The sequence below is a fragment of the Hippopotamus amphibius genome, chromosome 7 (genome assembly GCF_030028045.1).
Source record: "Hippopotamus amphibius kiboko isolate mHipAmp2 chromosome 7, mHipAmp2.hap2, whole genome shotgun sequence".
Classification (NCBI taxonomy): domain Eukaryota; kingdom Metazoa; phylum Chordata; class Mammalia; order Artiodactyla; family Hippopotamidae; genus Hippopotamus; species Hippopotamus amphibius.
The window spans coordinates 130,973,946-130,997,266 of NC_080192.1; the positions used below are offsets into that span (position 1 = coordinate 130,973,946).

Below are 23,321 nucleotides of genomic sequence, written 5' to 3' on the forward strand. Positions count from 1 at the left end.
ACTTACTCTCTTCCAACTGCAGAGTAGGAATCCTGAGGATACACAGGGGAGACCCTCCCGGTGACATTCCTAGAATTATTTTGAACCTCAGAGCCCAAAGAGGGGCCATGAGCCTGTCTTGGGAAGAGGCAGTGGTGCCCAGGAGGTTCAACATGTGGGTGAGGACTTGCAAGGCACACCCAGGGTTCCCCAGTCCCTGGGCCACAGGTGCAGCCTCTGTGGGGAGAGCTGTGCAGAGTGCAGTAAATGTTTGCTGGGGGAATGAAAACAGAGAGGCGGGGCCCCCCAAACAGACCCAGAAATGTCCTCAGGGACAGCCAGGACAACAAAGAGGGTAAAAACTCACATTTACCAAAGCCTGTGTCGCAGGCACAGCTCAAAGCCTTTATGTGCGTTCACACTGGAATGCGCTGCATATTAAGATGGGGAAACTCAAGCTCAGAGAGGTCAAGCCATTTGCCTAAACCCACACAGACAGTTGGCTGTGGAGCCAGGATTCAAACCTCCTCACCTGCCTTCAAAGACAAAACTTGAAAAAATTTACTTTATTTAAACTCAGTGAGAGAATCCAGTAACAAAACACCACATATTATATGACTCCATTCATTTGATACATCCAGAAAAGGAAATCTATAGAGACAGAAAGTAGATTCGTGGTTGCCAGGGGATGGGGTAGGGGGGAACAGGGAAGGACAGCTAATGCGTTAGGGTTTCTTTTTGAGGCAATGGACATATTGACTGTGGTGATGGTTGCACATATCTGTGTATATATTAAAAAAACACTGAATTAAACACCTTAAATGGGTGAATTGCATGGGATGTGAGTTATAGCTCAAGAAAGCTGTTTTTTTTTTTTTTTTTTTACTTAGTTAAAATTAATTTCCTGAGAAGCAAACCAAGGAATATACAACTCTGCTTTCAGCTGGGGGTTCTGGGGAGACAACGCAAAGGGAAACGGGTCCAGATGAAACACTGGAAGGAAAACACTGTTTTCCTTAAAGTTTTCCAATATCAGAGCTGAGCCCTGACCCTCAGGCCTGGGCCTGGGGCAGCGCCTCCTGCTCTGTGAGAAGGGGGACAGATGGGTCCGGCTGCACAGGGATCTCTGCCTCCGCTCTGTCCTCAGTGCCACCGGGCAGCACGGTCAGGCTATTAAATATGGATTAAGAAAAAGTAAGATCTGCCTGCCGACATCTAAGCTACGGAAAAACAACCCTGACCCTTCACATGATCCGGCAGTGCAGGCAGAGAGGCCAGCGTGACCCGGGAAATCTTGGGAGAGTCGCGCCGTCTCACTGAGAAGCTGGATGAAAGCTGAGGACAAGGCCGGCGCTTGGTTCATGACTTCCTCCCCACGTTCTCCCCACTTGCGCTCTGAATCACAGAATTGTCTTCCCTGGCATTTGTCACATTGAGGACACGAGCCTTTTAATTGGCGAGCGGGCAGACGTGCCGCTTGAGATGTCAAGAGACGGTCCGCTGAGCAGTGGCTTGGTTAAGCGGAGGCCCTGAGTTAAGGGCTGTGTCTGCTCGTCAGTTGGCCAGCCTGGCCTGAGCACAGAACCGAACCAGTCAAAAGAACAGGCGATTTAGTTTACGCAGGTTCTTGCTGGACAGCCCCTGGGGGTTAAATTCTGCATTAGATTGCATGCTGTGGGTTCCAGAAGGCCTGGCCCTCCATGCCTCCCATCTAAGCAGTGCTTTCTAAGGCACCAGGTGCATGGGCTCGTCTGAGAGGTTAAATATTGTGCCTAAGAGTGACGGCCCCAACTAATGGCCTCCCTGTATCCACGCCCTTGCCCTGGAACTTTGTAGTACCCTTTCCGCCATGACCCTGAGCGTGACCATGGGACTTGGTTTGGAAAAGTACATATGCATTTCCACGTCCTCTCTCACTTCTCAAGAATGGCTCTAAGAACAGGAGGGTGAGAGACAAGCCTACCCAGCCAGAGATCTGTCAGCTGAACCCAGGTCTGAGAGAGGCCAGTCAAGATAACACAGCCACTTAAGTGACCTGCAGCTGACCACAGAGGCGTGAATGGACCCAGCTAAGACCAGAAGAACCAGTTATCCTACAGACTAGATGAACAATACTAGACATTTATTGTCTTCGGTCACTGAGATTTTGGGTGGCTTTGCATAGTACTGTTGGGTCAATAGGTAACTGATTCACCAGCCCGTACAGGACAGATGGAGATTATCCAGGGTAGATGGAGACTGTCAATCTCAGTCCCCCAAGATTCAGAGTCTGGAGCTGGAGGCCCCCTTTGGACCATACAGACACATGGACGAGTTGTAGACCTGCTGAAGGAAGAGAGCATGGAGAAGACATGTCACGGGGGGCCAGCCAGGCCAGGCATGAGCTCATGGAGAGGCAGTGGAATTTACAGAGCTTAGACTCTGGAGCCAGGCAGTCTGGCTTCAAATCCTGGTTGCACCACCTCCTGTGTCACCTCTGAGAAGTTAGTGAATGCATGAAACCATAGATTGGCTTGGCTCAACCAACATCCATTCAACCTTCCTCCTGTATTTCAAAGTCAAGAAAGCTAAAATGGCCTCCTCCCTTGCACCTCCAGGGATCGAGATGCGTTTTAAGTTCTACCAGCAGATGTGCTTGTATATCATCTGAGAGGCCGAGGAAATGAGGTGGGGGCCATATGGCCATAGATTCTGCTGTTCTCCTGCCAAGCAGGGGTGAGGAGACCAGTCACTGGCTTTGTGGGTGTGTTGAAAAGTGCAGTACCCACAGAGCGGAGGCAACTCTGAAGCCAACAGTCTCGTGACCCCTCCTGATCCCTGGATGGCAGTGAAGGTAAGTGTTCCTGAGGTCGATAGTTTCCATAGTGGGGATCCTGATTCCCAACCTTCCCCCCTGTGGAAGCAGCAGCCCTGGTGGTCCAGTCTGCAGTGTGAGTTGGCAATCACTCTCGGAGGCTAAGCCTAGGTCACGTCCTTCTAATGATTCTGGGAACCCCCAATCCCCTCTGGTAATCTCTGCTTAAATAGCCATAGGTTTCTGTTTTCTGGCTTCTGAACAGCAATAGATACATTTAATCTCTCTGGGCCTCAGTTTCCTCATCTATAAAGGGACAATGATATTTTATGCCACAGTTGTCACAAGGATTTGGTTAGCTAACCCACATTAGGCAATTAGAACAGTACTCGGCATAATGGGAAGCATTTAAAATTTTAGTATCATTAGATTTCTAGAAACTTGCTGGTATCAGGGCACTGACATTATAGGGAATGTGAGATGTCTGGTTACATTCTGATTTGGGGACCTTTTCCTAGACTTCATGCACGTCGTGTGGATCTTCCAGGGGTGAGGAAACTCTTAGTTTACTGATTGGGTTTGGATATTTTCAAAGTCTTGGGGATCACATATTTCCACTCTTCCTGGAATGGGTCACTTGTCTGCATGAATTACCTTGTCAGTCACATGGAGTGAAATTACAGGCATCTTGGGCCTCTGGTTTTATGCAGGTCACAATCCCTTATCCCAAGTCCTTGGGACCAGATATGCTTTGGAATTCAGAATATGAATGTCATATATCATGATACTTCCAGGAGGTTCTGGAACAGCACCCCAGAACCAAACATATTAATATTTCTATAGTAAAAGGTATGACATTTACATTTACTGGGACAAATAAGGACTTTAAGTGGCCTCATGTCAGTTTAGGTCAGGTTTTGCTGTCATGATTTCTTGTTTCTTGAGCTTTTCCTATTTCAAGTTTTCAGATATGGAAGATGGGTCTTTGTGTAAGGAATAATGACATGACAGTGGCCTAAGGGCTGAGACTGAGGGGCACATGGCTGGCCTCAAAGGGTCAGCTGGGTTTGAGCCAAGGCAGTCATCAGTATTTGGAATACATGGCAGGCTGTTGTGTGACTTTTTATATTTACAAGGATGCTTGACTGAATGCAACAAATCCAGGCACCTCCCAAGCAGTGACTCCAGCAAAGCTATTTTCTCTTTTCAAACATTTAAAAGAAGAGGAAGACAAGACACCAAAGGAAGACGCATCTGGAGGGGCAGAGGGCCGTGTCATCACTTTGGGAAGAAGATGACAAGTGTTGCAGAACACAGGAGGAAGTTGCATGCTTTGACCTAGTAATCTCCATTGTTCAGAAACCACTTTGGTGGCAGGAGTTACATTCTGAGGTTTATTTTACCTACAACTCTGGGCCTTCCCATGGAGCAGTCATGGGACCATGGCTCCCCTCTCACTGTGCCCCCTGCAGAGCCTGCACCATGAGTGCTGGTACCCAGGCCATCTTTCTCAGCACCACTGAAGGACAAGGTCATGTCCTACTCACCTGTTCCCCTCTGCCTCCCCGCTCCCCAAAAGGACTGATGTCACAGGACACTGATAAACCTAGAAGGGAGAGAATGGTATAGTAAATGCTCAACAATACCCTTGAGCTTCACAGGGTTTTTTTCTCAGCACATCCCTCAGTATAGGACCATGATGAGTCGCTAAAGGGTTGTTCACCAAAAGCAATTCCGCAAGGAGTCCTTGCTCTGGGATTCTGGGCACACAACTAAGAGAGAGGCAAATGAATTTATGAAGCAGGAGAGCAAGGTCGATTTCATCATGTAAGGTACAAGCAGAGCCCAGGGCTGGGGAGGTTGGGGTGAGGGAATTTAAAGGGAACGAGGCAGCCAAGCTGTGGTGTGGTCTCCACACAGGTTCAAAGGGCTGCTGGACCAAAGGAGGAGGACAAGGAAGTGGGGGAGACAGTGACCGCATGGTGATGAATGCCAGCAGAAAGGTCTGTGTTTGGTCCACCAGGCAATGCAGCTTTCACTTGAGTGCAGGCCCAGGATGGCAAAGGTGAGTCAGGGTGCAGATGTATTCAATAAAGTCAAACACAAATGCCTCAAGCTGACTTTAGTCACTGAAACACTTGTCTGAACCTGTATCAGCCTTTAAAATCCTTCTGCATTCATTCCTCTCTGATCTAAAACGATAAGATTTACAGGATGAAAGCTGCTTGACCTGGAAGCAAAGGTGTTTTTCTGCATTAGGTAAACCTGTCAAAGAGAAGTTCCTTTGAAAAGTGCAGTAAATCTAGCCTGAAATCAAGGACAGCGCATTGTTTACATATTTCAGCAGTGCAAAATCACGCCTCTTGTGTGATTCCCATCCTTCCCTTCTCCTTTGAAAATATATCCCTCTACTTCAAAACAGTTTGCAAAAATGCATTAAAAAATATAAGGTAAAATAATGTCAGGAAATCAGGATAAATACAGGAAAAATAAGACAAAACCAGAAGGGAGAGAATGGTATAGTGAAGTACCCTTGAGTTTCACAGGGTTTTTTCCTTAGCACATCGCTCAATAGAGGACCATGATGGATCACTAAAGGGTTGTTCACCAAAAGCAATTCCACAGGGAGCTGACATAGTATAGACTGGTACATGGTACCTCAGTGTCCAGCATGATCCAGGAACAGCTCTTAGAGCATCCACCCCCAAGGACTAGATACGCTGCTGTTTCCTAGACCCTCTCTGTAAGTACTGTTGCCCATAGCAAAGCTGTGGGTATAATTTGGGTTGCTAAGAGTCTGCTGTGATGTTCATCACACTCTGATTGTATGGACTGCAGCTACTCCATGCTGAGAATAAGTGGTCAGTCATGAGCTTTCATCCTCTCGGGTTGGGCTGACCCTGGACAATGGAAGGACATGACAGAGACACACGGTCTCTCCACCCAGAGGTGGGTCAAGGTCAATCTCAGGTCTGACAGATCTGTGAACAGAATAGAAAACTGGCAAGTAGACCAAAGTACGTGTGGAGATTTGCTATATGATAAAGGTGGCATCTCAAACCTTTGGGGGAAAGACGCATGGCCTTTTGGAAAAACCTAAACTTGAATCCATATCTCATACCATTCATTGGAATAAACTCTAAATGGATTAAATGATCTAAATGGACAATGGAATTACACGTGAACTAGAAGAAGACATGGGTGAATTCCTTGATAAGAGAGGAAAAGCATTTCTAAGTTATGACTCAAAATCCAGAGGTAATGCAAGATTGATAAATCTACATAAAAATAAGACAAATGCATGGCAAAATATAATAAGTAGAGTCAAAAGACAAATGACAAAACTCAGAAAGGAAAACATTTGCAACTTTCATCAGAGATAAAGGTCTAATCTCTCCAGTATGAAAAAAAAAAGCTCTTAAAATTGAGAATAAAAAGGCCAAACGCCTGACACAAAAAGGATGTATACAGTTCACAGAGGGAAAGGGAAATGGCCCTTTGACCTGAAAAAATGCTCAGCCTTACTCATAATAAGATAAATTCCATCTCTTACTCATCATATTGGCAAAAATCCAAAAGAGTGACAAGCATTTTGGAGTTAAGGCTATGGAGACCCAGGCCTTCTCACATGTCACTGGGGGAATGCAAAATGGTACAACCCCCAAAGAGGAGAATTTAGCGATACCTGGCGAAACTGCATATGATTTTATCTTTTGACCCGTTAATCCCACTTGAAGATACACCTGCTCGTGCATAAGAAAGCACATGCTAGAGATTACTTATTACAGCATTGCTGGTAAAAGAAGAGATCAGAAACAACCCAGCAACCGGTGGACGGGGACTGCTTGAATCCGCTGAGATGAGGAGGAGTGTCACAGACAGGGAGGAGGAGGACAGCCCTCATGGGCTGATGTGGAGGGACTCCCAGGCTGTACCAAAAGGTGGACAAAGCAAGGTGAGGGAGAGCATAGACACCGTGCCGCTGGTCTCTAAGAAAGAAGGGGAAATGAGAGTGGATGCAAAAAAGAGAAACGGAAAGCTAACAAAAGGGCTCCCTGTGTCGGGAGATGTGACGAAAGAGACAGATGTGGAATCAAGGTTTTAACTATGTATTACGGTTACCTTATTACATGATTTGACTTTTAAAGCATGTAAATGTTTTACAATTTCCACAAAAAATTAATTTAAGAAGGATTCATTTAATTTAAACTTTATAATGCAAAACAAATGTCAACGGATGAAGCTGTTTATCAAATTGATAACACAATCACATAAAGAATGACTTTCGAACCCAGTACACTGACTATGCATTCGTAATAGGATATACGCTGAGAGAAATGTAAAGGGAAACTTCACTCGGCAGTATTACTGTTAGTAATAATATTCGTCTTGTAAGTTGAAAATTATTTCATGTGTGTTTGTGTATTATGTACAAAAAATAAGTATGTTAATGTATAGGATTCAAAATTTCAGTTTGAGGAGATACAAATATAAATAAAACTAACAAGAAAAAAGATGAGTATTAAATTTGAATTGGAAATATAAATTTGACACATAACTGGTTAAATAAGTATATTTCCTGGCTCTATCCACTAAATGGCCTCAGAATGAGTATCCCTCGTGCCTAGATGTTGGTTTTAAATTCTGCAGTGAAAAAGAACCAGAGCTCTGCAGGAAAATGTCTCTTTGTAGGTCTGGAACAGTGAAAATCCAAGGTCTGTCTGGGCATATTGTGCCTAAAAGCAGGGAGGGGCTAATTTCAGCTATTAAACGTAGAAAGAATGATAGAATTAGAAAAATCACCATCCTCCACCCGAAATAACTGGCTTGGGTAAGGGTCCTCGAGGGATGCAAAAGCCATTAGGTGAAAAGTTACTGGAAACAGCATATTTGCCCAGTGCCAAAATATCACCCCAAAGATTACTTGGAATTACAGAGGGAAAAACCTACCTCTTCAACGATGTGATCTGATGGTCACCACTTTTAACCCAGTGATTAAACATAACTTCACCAACAGGAGATGCCTGACATTATGTGCCTCTGGTGTGAGGCCACATGAAGGACACAGCAGCATCTATGAAGTTTTCTTGACAAAAGTGTCAACAAACCTGAATCCAATCAAGCCTTGAAACCCAATTTCCAATTTACAGGAAGTACGGTGGGTTGAGGAACAAGTCAGACACCAGTGGGAGGAAATAACTGGGCAACACTGGCATGTGGGACAGTCCCAACACAATTAGCCTGGTGTCTTCAAAAAGTCAATGTCTCGCAAGGAGAAAAAAGGTGTGGGGTTGTTTTAGAGTAAGACACTAAATGATATACGAATGGATTTTTAGAAAGCTATAGAAAACGTATGTTTTGACCACTGGGGAAATCTGAATGTAGACCAGATATTGGATAATAGTGGGGTATTATTACTTTTCTTAGCTGTGATAATAGCCACATGGTAATATAGGAGAATGCCCCTAAAGTTAGGACACATATGCTAAAGTATTTAGGGATAAAGGGTTGTGATGTCTGAAACTTTCAAATGATTCCACAAAAAACCCCACCTCTCTCCCTATGTATGTATGTATGTGTCTGCCTGTCTGTCTATCTATCTATCTAATCAACCAACTATCTATAGATAGATAAATATACACACAAATAAATTAAGCAAATATGGCAGAATATTAACAGTGGTTGAATCCAGGTGGTAGGTAGCGAGAAGTTCATTGTACTAGTCTTTTAACTTTTCTCTGTTTAAATTTCTCATAATAAAAATTGGGCAAAGGAAAAAGAATACTAGGTTAATTCTAACACAAGGTCTTAAAGTGCTGTCCCATTCAGCATGGCAGTAACAATTTTAGCTTAAAATAACTATACAGCATAGATACCTAAATGCCCATCTTGACCAGGAGAAATTATGATAAGGTACCCATAAAAATATTTAACTTTCAGCAAGATAACTTCCCGATGAAAACCCTAGAATATCCTGGTTTGTAAAACGTATCCTGATCTGAAGGGTAGACTGTTACCTTGATGAACCCCCAATGGACCAAGGCTCCCATATTCACTCTGTGTACACCCCTCCCACACTGACTGTGGGCTTGGCCATGTGCATTAGTTTTCTATTGCTGTTGTAACAAATGATCCCAAACTTAGTGTCTTAAAAAACACAAATTTATTATCTTATGGTTCTGGAAGTCAGAAGTCTGAAATGAATCTCACTGGGCTAAAATCAAGGTATTAGCAGATGCTTCTGGAGGCTCTAGGTAAGAATCTATTCCCTTGCTTTTCCAGTTTTGAGAGGCTGCCTGCATTCCTTTGCTCATGGCCACGTCCTCTATCTTCAAAGCCGACCTCTGCGTTACTCCAAACTCTGCTTCTGTCCTCACAACTTCTTCTCTGACACGAACTCTCCCGCCTCCCTCTTTCATTTATAAGGACCCTTGTGATTATACTAGGATATGCATATAATGCAGGATAACCTCTCCATCTCAAGATCCCTAATCACATCTGCAAAGTCCTCTTGCCATGTAACAGATAACAGTCATGGTTTTCGGGGATTAGGATGTGGACATCTTGGGGAGGGACGGTCATTATGCTGCCTGCCATACCGCATGACTGGTTTTAGCCAAAAAGATATGAGCAAGCATGATACAAGCAGAAGTTTCTTATGTCTTTGCACTGTGGGCTTGTCCTCTGGGAACTTTAAGATACTTCCTCTCAGAACCCAACCACCCTGCTGTGAAAAACCCACCCTAGCACATGGGGAGACAACTGAGGCTCTGGTCAGCAGCCCCAGTCGAGCTTCCATCCAGCAGGGAGCTCCATGAGACATCTTGGAAACACACCTCCCAGCCTTGGTCCAGGTACCATCATGAAAAGCAGAGATGAACTGTCCTGGCTGAACCCTGCCGAAATGTAGGATCTTGGGCAAATAAATGACTGTTGTTCTTTTAAGCTAAGTTTTGGGGTGGGGTTTTGCCCAGCAGTATATAAACTGAGACAGGATGTTTGCTATAAGCCAGTGAGGTGCTGGAGAACATATACCAAGAGTGTTGACTTTGGGTTTAGAATAATTATCCAGCAGCCATCTTTATGACAATAACTAGCAGAGCCTGCCCTCTGTTAGGTCCTTTCTGGATCTGAGAAAATAAAACCATGTCACCCACATAAACAACGGTGCCTTTTCATCTTAGTCTCTCTAGTAAAAGGGATGCCTCCACACCATCCCAAAGTGGGATTAAATCATTAAGGACCACGTTATAATGAAAGAGGGCCAGAATACCAAAATGCTGCAGGAGTTTTGCAATTGCAATCTGATGTATCAAGAAAACAATCTTAATCTCATGGCATTAAATGAGATTCTGAGTTAAACTGCTGCTCCCGGATGAACTAGATTAGGATGAGTGTTGATGTCACCCATACCTGTTGTTTCAAGTAATTGATTCAGATGCTGGTTCACATAGACTTGGCCTACTTACTACACCTGGCCCACACATTCCGCTGAGCTAGGGCTTTCAATCAAGCCGGCAACCCAGCTAAACCACAGCGCGGGGGATTGATTCTTCAGTCTCGATCTTGCGATGAGCTTTTGCCACACTGGGTGGAAACCAGTTACTGTCTGGATTGTGGGAATTTGTGTTTGCAGTTTTATTCCTCTTGGAAAATATGCTTAAAATCATTCATCCTCCATCCACTTCATCCTAGCAACTGCAAGAGCATAAACAGACCCAGCTTCTCATCAGAGAGACGGCACCCAAGTCTAAGGCATATTTTTAATTTACAGCTGTGGGCATGAAAATGTTGACCTAGCAAGACATGGGCTTAAATGGTGGCCCCCACAGCAAATAGCAGAAATCACTCTCATTTGCTCCACGGCTGCGGAAGCCTGGCTGCTTCTCCAAAGCTGTTTCAAGTCGACACGTAACTATCTTGACCCGAAACCCTGAAAATCATCAAGGCTCCTCTTCCAGCTTCCCAGTGCTGAATGCACACCTGTGGCTTTGACTCGCTAATGACAAGAGCCGCCCAGTGGATCCACACCTGTGACTCATCTGCTTTACTCTGTGAGGCACTTGGTGCCTAGATCCACAGACAATGACGAACGACAGAGAGATTCAGCTCCGGAAGCACAGGCTTCCACAGGGCTGCGGGCAATCGCCAAACAAGTAACACCACAATGAAGGGAGGAGAAACTAGCTCTGCAGTGTGGAACACCAGCCTACCAGAGACTAAAAGGTAAACTCCTTTGATGATGGAAAAATAGGCAGAAGAGTGTCTACCTCTCTTAAATCCATCGGTGTTTACTGAGCACAGATGTGCTCAGTGCAGTGCCAGGCACTGCAGGTCACACCAAAGGATTATGAAGACGTTCCTGTGTACGCGGCTCACCATCCGCAGTAAAGCTACGGAGGTAGAAAGAAATGGAAGGAACCAGCCAGTTAATGAGGAAAACAGCCATCAAAATGGCCGTGTATTGGGTTGGCCAAAATGTTTGTTCGGGTTTTTCCATAACGTTACGGAATGAATAAACTTTTTGGCTAATCCAATACTTTATTTTAGGAAGATCTGTAGATTTGAAAAGCATGGGGCATATTAGAAATAAGAGGACGAGAGTCCTAAAAGCTCTACAACTGAGAAATGAGAGCTGGGAGCAAATAAGGGAAGAAAGGATGGGGAGGAAGTAATGGCTTTTTTTTTCTTTTTGAAAGAAGACCCAGAATTAGCTCAGGACAACAGCCTGGGGCTATTCAGTGCTGGGGCAGAGAGCCCTGAGCACATCAACAGGCCCTGAGGCCTGTGACAATAAGGACAGTTACAACTCCTCCTGGAAACAGTCCCGTCAAACTGTGGTTATGTTATGTTCCACTTCTTTGCTGAAAAAGGCAGAGGGGTGAGGTTCAGTGGTCCCTGCTGAGAGAGCCTTCTTCCAAAAAAGAGTTAATGTAAGCCTGGGCGCTTAAATGAAGAAACTTAGTGGAGTAGAAAATTGATTTACGTGCCGCAGAAGCTCATTTCCCAAACTTGGGAAAGTTGAGCTTGACTTCTCCTTGACCTTGTCACCCAAACAGATTCCAAAGGCCTGCTGATTCTGTGCCAAGGCCAGAATCAGGACCGTCCTGGTCAGAACTGTCATGTCCACCTGGGTGGTGTGGCTCCCAGTGGCCTGGAGCTTCTCTCTGTCCAGCCTGGCTTCGGCCTCGGCTTGACAGACCATCTTTCTGGTGATGCCATCCGTCATGTGCACAGAAGGAGACAGACCTTAGCACGGCCTGCAGGAGCACTCAGAATCCCCCTGGTCTACCTCCCCACTGCCATCTCCCAACGCCTCACTTTGTGCCTTCGACGTGCACCGGGCATTTTCATGTCTCCGCCACTGGTCATGTGGTCCCCACACCCCAGAATGTACCTCTCCATTCTGCCAAAGTTGCTGACACACCTCACCCTAAGGGCCACCCTCAAAGGCTGCCCCCTTTTAGTGTGAGCTCTCCAGTGAATTAATCATCCCTCCTCACCCCGCCATCACACCCAATTTCTTCTTCACACAAGCCTCCGGTACATCGCACTACGGGATGACGTTTCCATCAGCTCTGTGAAGTCTTAGTTACGGCAACACCTCAGCCGACCCCAGCCCAGCCCTTCTCCCCACTTCCCAGATCCTCCCTCACTCAGGCAGAGGGGAAGAAAGCCCATATGTACAGACACGCACTCCCCCTGCCTCCGCTCCAGGCTTTGACAGGCACAGGCTGCCCAGACCACATGAGGGCAGGATGCTTGTGTTCAGCTCACAGCTGGACCCACAGCCAACGAGCCCCAAGGAAGATAAGGAGTTAATCACGGTAATGGCTCAGTGCAACCAGTCTCGCCCCATTAAGGACAAGCATTCCACCACGTCAAAACCCAGCCCCCTGCAAAGCCACTTCATCTGTCCCACATTTGTCCTTTTGTGAAAATGTATATAAAACCCCAGTAACTGGTTCACCAGAAATAGCCTGGGGGAAGGAATCTTAAGCTCTCCTGTTTCTTTCTTTCTTCCCTCCCTCCTAAAAGGCCTGAGCATGAAATCAGAGCTTCAGTCCACTCTGGAGCTGTAATTTACTGACTGCCTAAAGTTTTAATTAGGATTGCATTCTTGACTGGTGCCTTTACCCGATGAGGGGTTTGGGCAAGGCCTTTCTCTCCCACAGAGAAAACAAAACCATGGTTTTGCACTTTGTTAAAGCACAGAGTTCCTGGCTTTGGACCATGCCCCATGGGCCTGGCTTTTTTAGAAGACCACACACCCGCACACACCCCACTACACACACACTCTCAAAGAGGGAGAAATCTTACTGTACTTTAAAGGTAACATTTTTCACCTTTTAAAAAGATATCATCACTGCTCTGTAAAATCTGACTGGGAATCTGTTTGCCAACATGACGTGCCTCCTACTGGCATCCTTCTCCTCCCAGTTACTGCAGGGGATGCAGTATATTCCCAGTCCCACATCCCACAGGTGCCAGGACACCTGAACAGCACTGCATGGCGACGTGTGAGCCTGTGGCCCCCCCACCTAACCCCGCACTCCCTCCTGGGGACAGTCACGCAGCAAAGTCTTAGAACAACAGAATCTGCGCAACATCCTAATAGGACTCTGGCCTCCATAATTCAGGTGCCCAGGTTCTGTAAACAGATTTCAGTACATGCTTTGTAGGCTTTCTAACTCTTCTGTTGGTGGAGACTCAGGCCAGGCACAGAGGTCCATCCTGCAAGAGGCCAGAGAGACCAGCAGGAGGGCAAATGCTGGTGGACCCGAGGGTGCTCTGCAACCCCACTGAGGGAGCTGACCAGTTCAGGAAGCCTTCCCTTGGCATCTAGACAACTCAGGGCACTGACTCTGGAAATCAGGGAGGAGGCAGCACTAGGCTCCTCGTAGATGAACCTAGAAGTCTCCTTTGATTCCTCTCTTCCCCTGCTCCTCCCTCCAGGCCCCATCACCATGCCCTGTAGGTTCCAACTCCAAAATGAATCTCAAATCCTTTCTCTCCGTCCCCCTGCCACTGCCCTGTCACACTGCTCCCAGAAGGAAATCTACATACTGACTGCAGCCTTTGGGTCCTAAGTGCTCTGGCCTCTTCTTAGACCAGTTGTCCCCTGCTCCTTCTGCTCTGCCTCCCTCCCCTTCCGCAGCCACTGCAGTCCCCCCTGCCTCAGCCTCTGTTCACCTTGCTCAGCCCCAGCTTCTTTTGCAGGTCTCAGCTCACACGCACCTCACCAGGGTGGTCTCCTCCGACCTCCCATGTCCACGCCAGCTCCCCCACCTTCTCCCTCCATCTCTCCATCACATCACGCTGTTGATTTCGTAGAGCACTTCTCACAACCCGCAGTGATTTTGTAAATTTACTTCTTTATTGAACCATGTCCCCTTCCCAGAAGTGCTAGGATAGGGATCTTGTACACCACCGCAGCCCTCGCATGTGACACAACGCTGGCACGGAGCAGGAGCTTGGTAACTATCCGTCAGGATGAATGAATAAATAAATAAGCTTCACCATTTAAAAAACACCCAGTGAATTAACTGGAGGTAACTGGGTAGTACACAAAGATGTATGTGTTGTTTGTAGGGCAAAGTTTGAAAATAATTTAAATAGCCAACAAGAGGGTTGTGTACATCAATGCTTTGGCATTATTAATTATTGAACACTATTTAACAAGGATGAATTAGATCTTCAAGCACTGACATGCAAAGGTGCCCGAGATACTTTAAGTGAAGAAAGCACATCACAGTATACATACGCATGATTTTATTTATGGTAAAAAAAAAAAAAAAGCCCTATAACACCAAATAACATGTTTATAGGGACATAAAAACCTTAAATGAGAGAATGAAGAAAGAGAAAGGAAGGATGATCTGGAATTGATACCCACAGTTTTATACCTTGGTTATCTTCGGGGTGGCTGGTGTTATGAGGTATTTTCATTCGTTTCTTTTTGGTTCATATTTTCTGATTTTTAAATAATGAGCATATATATTGCTTCTGTAATAAGAAAAATATAAGGGCAAATTTGAAATGAAGAATAGTCTTCCGCCATCCGTATTCCCAGTAGCCACTGCGGGGTAGCTGCAGGTGTGGGGGCCGAGGGCCTGTCACACAGTCCCCCGGGAGGAGAAGGCGGAGGTGGGGCTGCAGGGAATAATTATTCTTGCCCCATTTTGAGCCTGCTTCAGAGAAAATACGCTTGTTAGATAATAAAAACATAAGCCTCCAGGCATATTTCCTTCCCGCAGAGAAAGCCCAGCTGTGACTTCTTTCCGCATTATTCACTCCATCCTGAGCTCTGCACATAGGTCGCACTGGCAGATGAAGGACTCATCTGCAAACTCGGGGCCCCTGTAAACTCAGCTCAGCCCCAGGGGAGTCCGAGGAGCTGAGGGTGCCTGCGCTCCAGCGGACCCCTTGTAAATTTCTGGAATGGGATCCAGGCCTTCTCCAGTGGCTACTCACACAGGTGCTAGAGGGCCCCCGGGCGAGACCGTGGCAGTAGCTCCAGAGGCAGTTCCTAGCTGCACGGCAGGGCGGGAGTGGGGGGGACAGCTGCCGTACCCCGTCTATCTCAAGTCTGTATGCTTTCAGTGTAGAGATATCTGGGAAGTCATTTTGTATAGTAAATGTAGGGACTTCCTAGGTGGGGCAGTGGGTAAGAATCCGCCTGCCAATACAGGGGACACGGGTTCGATCCCTGCCCCAGGAAGATACCACATGCCGCGGAGCAACGAAGCCCGTGCGCCCCAACTATTGAGCCTGTGCTCTAGAGCCTGCGAGCCACAACTATTGAGACCATGTGCCGCAACTACTGAAGCCCACGCGCCTGGAGCCCGTGCTCTGCAACAGGAGAGGCCACTGCAATGAGAAGCCCGCGCAACACAAGGAAGAGGAGCCCCCGCTCTCCGCAACTAGAGAAAGCCCGTGTGCAGCAATGAAGACCCAACACAGCCAATAAAGTAAATAAATAAATAAATTTATAAAAAAAAAAGTAAATGTAAATCAACTAGAAGGTCCAAAACCAAATCTATAGTTGTCTTGGATTAATTCAAAACGGAGTTTATAGGGACAGTGCTCGGTGTGGCCTGGGACAAGTCTCTTCACCTCTGGGCCTTAGGTTCATCATCTATACACTCAGGGGGCTGGACCAAGTGTCCTCCAAGAACCTTGCAGGACAGTCTGTTCTGGGATCTGAGGATCACTTTCTAGAAGAGAGAATTCATTCCCAGGTTCTAAACGGGGCCATCAACCACAGTAACACCCATGTTACTGTGCTCAGCAAAGAAGAGATCCTGAAGGGCTGGTGCAGGCAGGGTGGGCTTCCTGGTGGAGGTAAAAGCTGAATTGTACCTTAAAGAATGGGACAGATTTAGGTAATTGGAAATGGTATTGGGACAGATGTAATGATCCAAGGTATTGTCACTTTTGGACCAACTGGAGGGCCCAGACAGCCCTTCTTAGGGAGAGATATAACTGTGGGTGGTTTTCCTGGACTCTCAGCTGAAGGCATAGTTTGTGATTCTAGGGCATCAAATAATCAATAGATTTCTTTTAAAGAACATGCACCTACCACGTGACTGCTCTAAGTGATGTTTGTGAAGCTGAACAGCAATATAGGGGAATGCTTTCAGAACGAGCAGGGAAATCAGGACCCAGAAATGGGTCTGCACAGGGAAGCGGCATAGACCAGCACGGTGGTTCTCAAAGTGTGGGTCACAGGCCAGCCGCACCAGCAACATCTGGGAGTTTCTTACAAATGCAGAATCTCAGGCCCAGACTCACTGAATCAGAAATGTGGGCCCAGCAATCTGTGTTCTAACAAGCCTTCCAGGTGATTTTTATACAGGCGACATATGAGAACCACTGTGCTAGTGGAAGGAGGAGAGGTTCTAGGGTCACAGGCAGGGGTTCGAATCCCAGCCCTAGCAGCTAAATATCCTCAGCAATCCACTCTACCTCCAGTCAATTTTTTCTGCCATAAAATGGGGTCCATTAACATCTATCCAGCAGGAGTCTTGCGAAGATTCAAGTAGTTAATATACGTAAAGTGCCTAGTTCAGTGCCAAGCATGAAAAAAAATGTAAAATATATGTTCGAAAAAATCACTAGAAGAAAGGGACTTCCTTGGTGGCGCAGTGGTTAAGAATCTGCCTGCCAATGCAGGGGACATGGGTTTGAGCCCTGGTCCAGGAAGATCCCACATGACGCAGAGTAACTAAGCCCATGTACCACAACTACTGAGCCTGCGCGGCACAACTACTGAAGGCCTTGTGCCACAACTACTGAGCCCATGTGACTAGAGCCTGTTCTAAAACAAGAGAAGCCACTGCAATGCGAAGCCTGTGCACTGCAACGAAGAAAAGCCCCTGCTCGCTGCAACTAGAGAAAGCCCGTGCGCAGCAACGAAGACCCAACGCAGCTAATTAAAAAAAAAATTCACTAGAAGAAAACTTACAAAATGATGGCTATTGGGGAAGTGGTGTTATAGGTGATTTCCCTTCCCTGCATCTCCAGGTTCTAAACTTTTGGTGGGGCACTTATGTTAGTTATAAAGCAAAAGAGAAACAATCATACAGCTCAGTGAGAACCCACAATGGGAGTGCTGCTCCATCCTTCGGGGTTTACATGGCGAGGAGCACATGGCACCTCCACACTGCAGCCCCTCCCAGGATGTGTGGCTGCCCAGCCCCATCCCCAGCAACCACGGCTCCCTGGGCTGCACAGAAGGGACTCACATGGAGAGGACAGACCTTGAGCTCATCGGTGAGGGGTCAGGACCCAGCTGAGCACATATGCACACTGGTGTGTTTGTGTGTATGTATGTGAGCAAGTGCAGGCTTATGTTGGTGAGAAGGAAACGTTCACCATCAGAACTCAGAGTTGGTCATTTGTTCCAAGCCCCCTCCTTGTGCACGTGGGGAAGCTGAGGCCCAGAGAGGAGAAGGCACTTGCCCAGCCAAGGTTACACCTTGAGTTAGCAGGAGTCAGGAAGAGTGCCCAGAGTCCAGCCTTGCTCCAGTCTGGGCTGAGAGAGGGAGCCCAGAACTTGCCAGGGATTGTCTAGAAAGGAGCCTTAAAGAGAAAGAGTGAGGTATTCGGAAAGCGAAGACCGAAGAAGTATTTGGAGGCCCTGCTGGTTCTGTTGGGGGAGCTAAAGCCCTCAGATCACTCCCTGCATCTTGCGAAATCTTCTGAAATCTCAGGGTGTGCTGAGCTGCGATTAGACCCTGGGGTCTGGGCACGAGAGGAGGGCCCTTCCTCACAACTCAGCCCTACACTCCTGTTTGACTCGTTTCAGCCACTTACACTGAGGATCGATCCCAAGTCAGCCCAGGTAACATAACATGAGGGGCGTGGCGGGCAGAATGGGCGGCCCTTCTTGGCCCCAAGATCATATAACCCAGGTGCACCCTGACAACAGTGGCTGTGCACAGTGGGCGTGCGGTCACTGTTGTTATGGGCAGGTAAGAGACGAGACACAGACACCCTCATAACATAAGACAGGTTAAAGTGATTACAGAAGGAGCCAGGCAAGTTAGGTCAAACTAGTAAAATCCTATGTCCATGTCAGACCCTAAGAATCTCAAAAACATTTCTAGGGGAACGTGGGCCTCAAACTCCCAAACCTCACCTGCAGGGGACAGAGAGACACAGCAACCCATCCCAGAATCACTGCTCCCCTCCACTTCTGCCCACCCAGAGTCCTAGAGGCTACTCAGGGTGGCACTGAAAGGCCTCCTGCAGACACAGCCTCAAAAGTCTCTTCCCTCTGCACGGCTTGTGGTGGGTGAGGCTGCGCGGCAGGTGCTCTGTCATTAACCCGTCAGCGGTGACAGCCTGCAACGCTCCATCAGGGTGTGACATATTTCAGCACCAATCAAGAGATGAGCTTGCGAGCATGCTGATGGCTCATCAAGGCTCAGACGGGGACACAGTCTGGCACGCTTGTTAATGGCATTCTCTATTAAACTGGAGCCGCCCAGGTATAAAATAGCTGCCCGGGTAGGAACCTCCATGAGCACAGGAAGATGGGCAGACAGACAGCTGATGGGCTCCCAGCACCATCACCACATGCCAGAATATTCCTTCTGAACAGCTTCCAGTGTTTAAAAACATGTCACTGAACTGACATCAAGGACCCCGCTCATGAACCAACAGGATTTTACATTTTTATCTTTAAATATTTCCCAGTAGGTGAATTACCCAAATTAGTTAATAATAGAACCCCAAATGACTATGTTTAGCCAATGGAGTGTGACACCAGAATGCCTGACCGCCTGAGCCATCTCTCCTCCAAGCCATTGTATCGTGACTGTCCGCAGGTGCCGAAGGGTTGCAATTTTGCTGTGACAGTGGGACGCTGCGGCCGAAGGTTACAAACTCATAAACACGCGTGCGGACATGCAGAACCTGCCACCCTCCGTGCCTCACACAGAACTCAAAGTCACTGTTAATACCTAGAATGTTTCAAAATGTTATTTCCACCAACATCAATTTTTCATCAGGACCCATCGTTCAGTGCACGACTTCCCACTGCGAGAGACTTTGCTGGCAACTCCAGTTAAAGAAGTCATTCAGTAAAGAGTGATTTCTGACAGATTCATTCATTTCCTGTGATAACGGCCATATTGTGAAGTTCATCTCCATTTTGGTGTAAACACAGAATGCTGAAAAAATATTCAGCCTAGAATCAGCCGGATGGACTGTCCTTGTTAGAAGAGGCTCTTGCACAATTATCCTGCTGTGTAATTAGCTGGTGCTTGCTTGTGAAATTTCAGGGGACCCTGAGCTCCAGTGAGGTCCTCGGGAATGAGAGTAGGGACATCCAGAGGTACCTCTGGTGGTGGTCACCTGGCCCATGACAAGCCAGGTCAAGAGGCCTGGGTATCACTAAGTAAATCACTGAGTGTCTCAAGTCCATATCACTCTGCAAAAGAGTGACAATACTTTTCTGTAGAACAGAGAAAGGCCTTGGAAAGAGACGTTCTTTCTGAACAACACATGTGGTCCCATTAGAGGTGAAATTCCACTGCCCCTCCTATGTGCCTCACCCCCATGCCAAACTGCATGGCCCCCACTACAACACAGAAGCTTCCAGAAGAGCTGTCAGCTGTAACCGGGCCCAGCTGCTCAACTAGATCTTGGCACAAGGAGCTGGCAGCCCTGCCCTTTGCTGCCTGGTCATCGCTCCATTTGGTTCCCGGGCCGTGCTTTTTAGGGGATGTGGACAAACTGCAGCCCATTTAGAGACACATGACCGAGATGCTAAGAGGATGTGAAATGTCTGTGTGAAGATCAGGGGAAGGAGACATTATTGCTACCTTGGTGTTTATCTGCGGCCACGGGGAGGGTGTGGTCACCATCTGCACCTGTCCTGTGGCAGGCGGGCCAGGTGTGCTCTGCGTGACCCCAAGGGGCAGAAAAAACTGGAGGCAGAGGGAAAGAGCTAGTGGAGCAAGGCCTTCCCTCGGCTGAGCTGTGCCTGGAGGGATGGACAGCCGTGTGGGCAGCACACTCCTGCCCCTGGAGGAGACCAGCAGTGGCCGGGAAGTCACTTGGCAGGGGAGCCCTTGGGGAGCTCGTGAGTCAATGATTCTATAAATAATAGTACCTGGGATTGATACATTCGAAGATGGGCTGTGGCAGTTCAACCAACTGGAATAGATACAAATAAACGTTCCTGCAAGATGGGTCACAAAATACCGATGGAGCCCTGAACACAGTAGATGGTTTCTGCTGTTGCTTAAGGTAATCCTCGGCCCTGAACATACGCATCTTCCCCAGTTGGTGCTGCCTCCCGGAGACCGTGCTGTCCTCCCACACGACAGCCTTTCCCCACGACCCTGAGGCCATTTCCCAGGGCGTGGTAAGGGCTCAGTCATCCTGTGATCAGTACCGTTTAAATGGCACATACTCTTGAACTAGACCACTCTTGAAGATTCCCTGGAAGAATGCACACAAGGGACCCTCTTGGGCCACCAGGAGGCTGTGTGCAAGCCTCCTCCCATGTCTGGGCCTCGATGTGGCCCCCATACACAAAGAAAACTGGCTTGGATGACCAGTGCCCTGTGGTCCTTCCAGCTCTCACAAATGGTGCAGGAGATGAAATCCGGCCTCCCTGCTGTCCTCCTGCCAAGTCACCTGACAGCCAGTTCTCGGAAATGATGTCACCTGCACCCTGTCCACCCAGTCTAATCTAAGGCAGGCTGGCAAAGCAGCTTAGCTGGGGATTAGCCCTTGGATTCACCTCCCGGGGCTGCTGTTTGGGGAGACACACACTTCCTCAGGGGCTGCAGGAACAGGGTTGGGTCCTGTTGCCCACTTGGCAATCTTCGAAGGATGTACTTTTCATTGTGACATAGTTTCAGGAAACAAGAGGCAAAGGTAAAACTGATAAATGCCCTCACCTCTGACTAGCTTTTGGCATTTGCTGTGGGGACGGTCCCTGGTAGGTGAGGGGGTAAGAGGGGTATTTGCCAGAGTGCAAGTAGAAGCTGCACACTGTTCCAGGCGGGGTTGGTCCCTGCCTATCCTCACCACCACAGAATGCCGGTCTTCCCTCTTCCTACTCGCTACTGTGAGTTCCTGGGTTTTGCGTCTCTAGATGGGCATTTCTAATCCCGTTTTTGACTAATGAACTCCACTCATGGTAATCTATAATTTCACAAACCCCCTACAATTAAAAAAAATCATTTTATCATTTTTGCATGGCTTATGATAAAAAAAGACTTTTAGTTAAATATTTTATGTGAGTATATTATTCAAAGATTATATTAAATGAGCATTAAAAGACAATTTTTAATAACATTCATTATATCTAAGGACACATTTCAACATTTTTCCATTTAATGAGTTATACACAACATTTCATTTCTTTTAAATTAGCGGTGCAAGGAAAGACTGAGCTGTTGACAAATAAAACACAACATTTTGGTTCTGTGACCAACACATATTTAAAACATAACTGAAAATTATATGCTTCAGCTTCAAAAATAAAACCTATATCTTGTGACCTGATCTTTAGAATTCTTGCATTCTGAGCTTAAGAAAAGTCAGCGGCATTATTTTTGTAAGGTTCACATGTTATCTAAATGATAAAACAAAGCAGGATTCAGAGACAAATCTACAAGTTCTTCACAATAACAGATTGCTGGTAATATTTTTTCCAATCAATAAAGACAAGCTAGTTAAATTTTCTCTATATTTTCTGTGGACCCCACCCCATCCATTTTTGTTCCCTCATTTGAGACACTAAGGACATTTAGAAGACCTATATAAAGACTTGGATCAGATGACCACAATTTATGAATCTAGAAGAGATGACTGAGGCACATTTGCAGAATTATAATTCTTAGGCTCCTCATTAACTTGGGGTGGTTTAATACAAATGTTCTTTATGTTTCTGTCTTTGTCACTTTTATAACCATACTTCAGCTGTAAATGAAACCATATATGACAAATAATCAAAACAATTTAAAAGTATTTAGCAGTCAAATTGATCCAAAGTGATAAAGCACTTGGTTACTGAGAAACGAGCACGATCGTCTTACCTTCATTAGCCGTGTGTTCTCACGTGATACACACACAGGCACACACGCGTGTACACACATGCATGCACATGTTCAGAGGTCCCCAAAGTTCCATTTCAGGGAAAATTAGCTAAGTAGTCATTTACAAATTTAAAAAAATATATGATGTGAAATAGATGCATTTACCACCTTTAGCAACAGTAAGTCCCCAGCATTTGTTCTAGGAGTATTGGTTCTACCCAAGGAAAAGGGGTGGTGCTTTTATCACAAGAAAAGCAGCGGGAGTGACACAGACGGTCCTGCAGGGAGCTGTGCATGGAGGGGAAGGCAAGTTGGGCCTGTGGGGGGTGAAGGTGGACGGCTGGGAAGGAGGTGAGTGAGAGGAGGGGTCAGTAAAGGCACTAGGTGTGGTGAGTGGGAGGGGAGCGTCTGAGCAGTGGTCTGGATAGGGAAACTTCCAGGAGGTCAGAGGCTCCAAATAGGATTGGGAGAATGCACCTTGGGGGTGTGACACATGGGATCCCACACAGCCCTTTTGAGGAAACCTGTAAGAAAGCTCTGCTTTATCCTTCAGGGAGAAAGACACTCTGCTGTTTCCCACATGTTGCCGCTGGAGCCTGGGCCATGGAGGGGCCGTAGCTACGCTTGGGCTGCCTGCCTGGGACACTCCAGGATGGAAAAGGAGCTCAGAGAGAGTCCCTGAGCACAAGCCACGGCCCAGGGGGATGAAAAGCTCCAACGGCCCCACCGGTGAAGATCTGGATGACTTTCCCGGGATGCCCCCTCCTCCCACTGGGGCTAGGTCTCTCCCGAATGACCCCACCACCAGCCACAGACCCGCCAAGCCGCAGGGGAATCAAACACTCCAGAAATCACCGAGGCCATTTCCCTATAAGGGAAACCTGAGCCCAGAGTTCTTCTTCAGGTTGTTGGGGAATTTGAGAGGCAAAAGCATCGACCGTGCGTCTGCTTGAGAAACCCTCAAAGAGAATTCAAACGCAAGGGCC

General features: G+C 47.0%; 1 protein-coding gene across 3 annotated transcripts in view; it reads right to left on the reverse strand.

Annotated features, from left to right (window-relative positions):
* Positions 1-23,321, reverse strand: part of KLHL29 (kelch like family member 29) — a 310,874-nt gene that overhangs the window by 253,210 nt on the left and 34,343 nt on the right. Inside the window, exon 2 of one of the 3 annotated variants that reach the window (XM_057741376.1) lies at positions 4,321-4,379. The exons of the other annotated variants lie outside the window; for them this stretch is intronic. The gene's annotated coding sequence lies outside the window, so the exon portion shown is untranslated. The remainder of the gene's footprint in view (positions 1-4,320; positions 4,380-23,321) is intronic. 3 annotated transcript variants of the gene reach the window in all.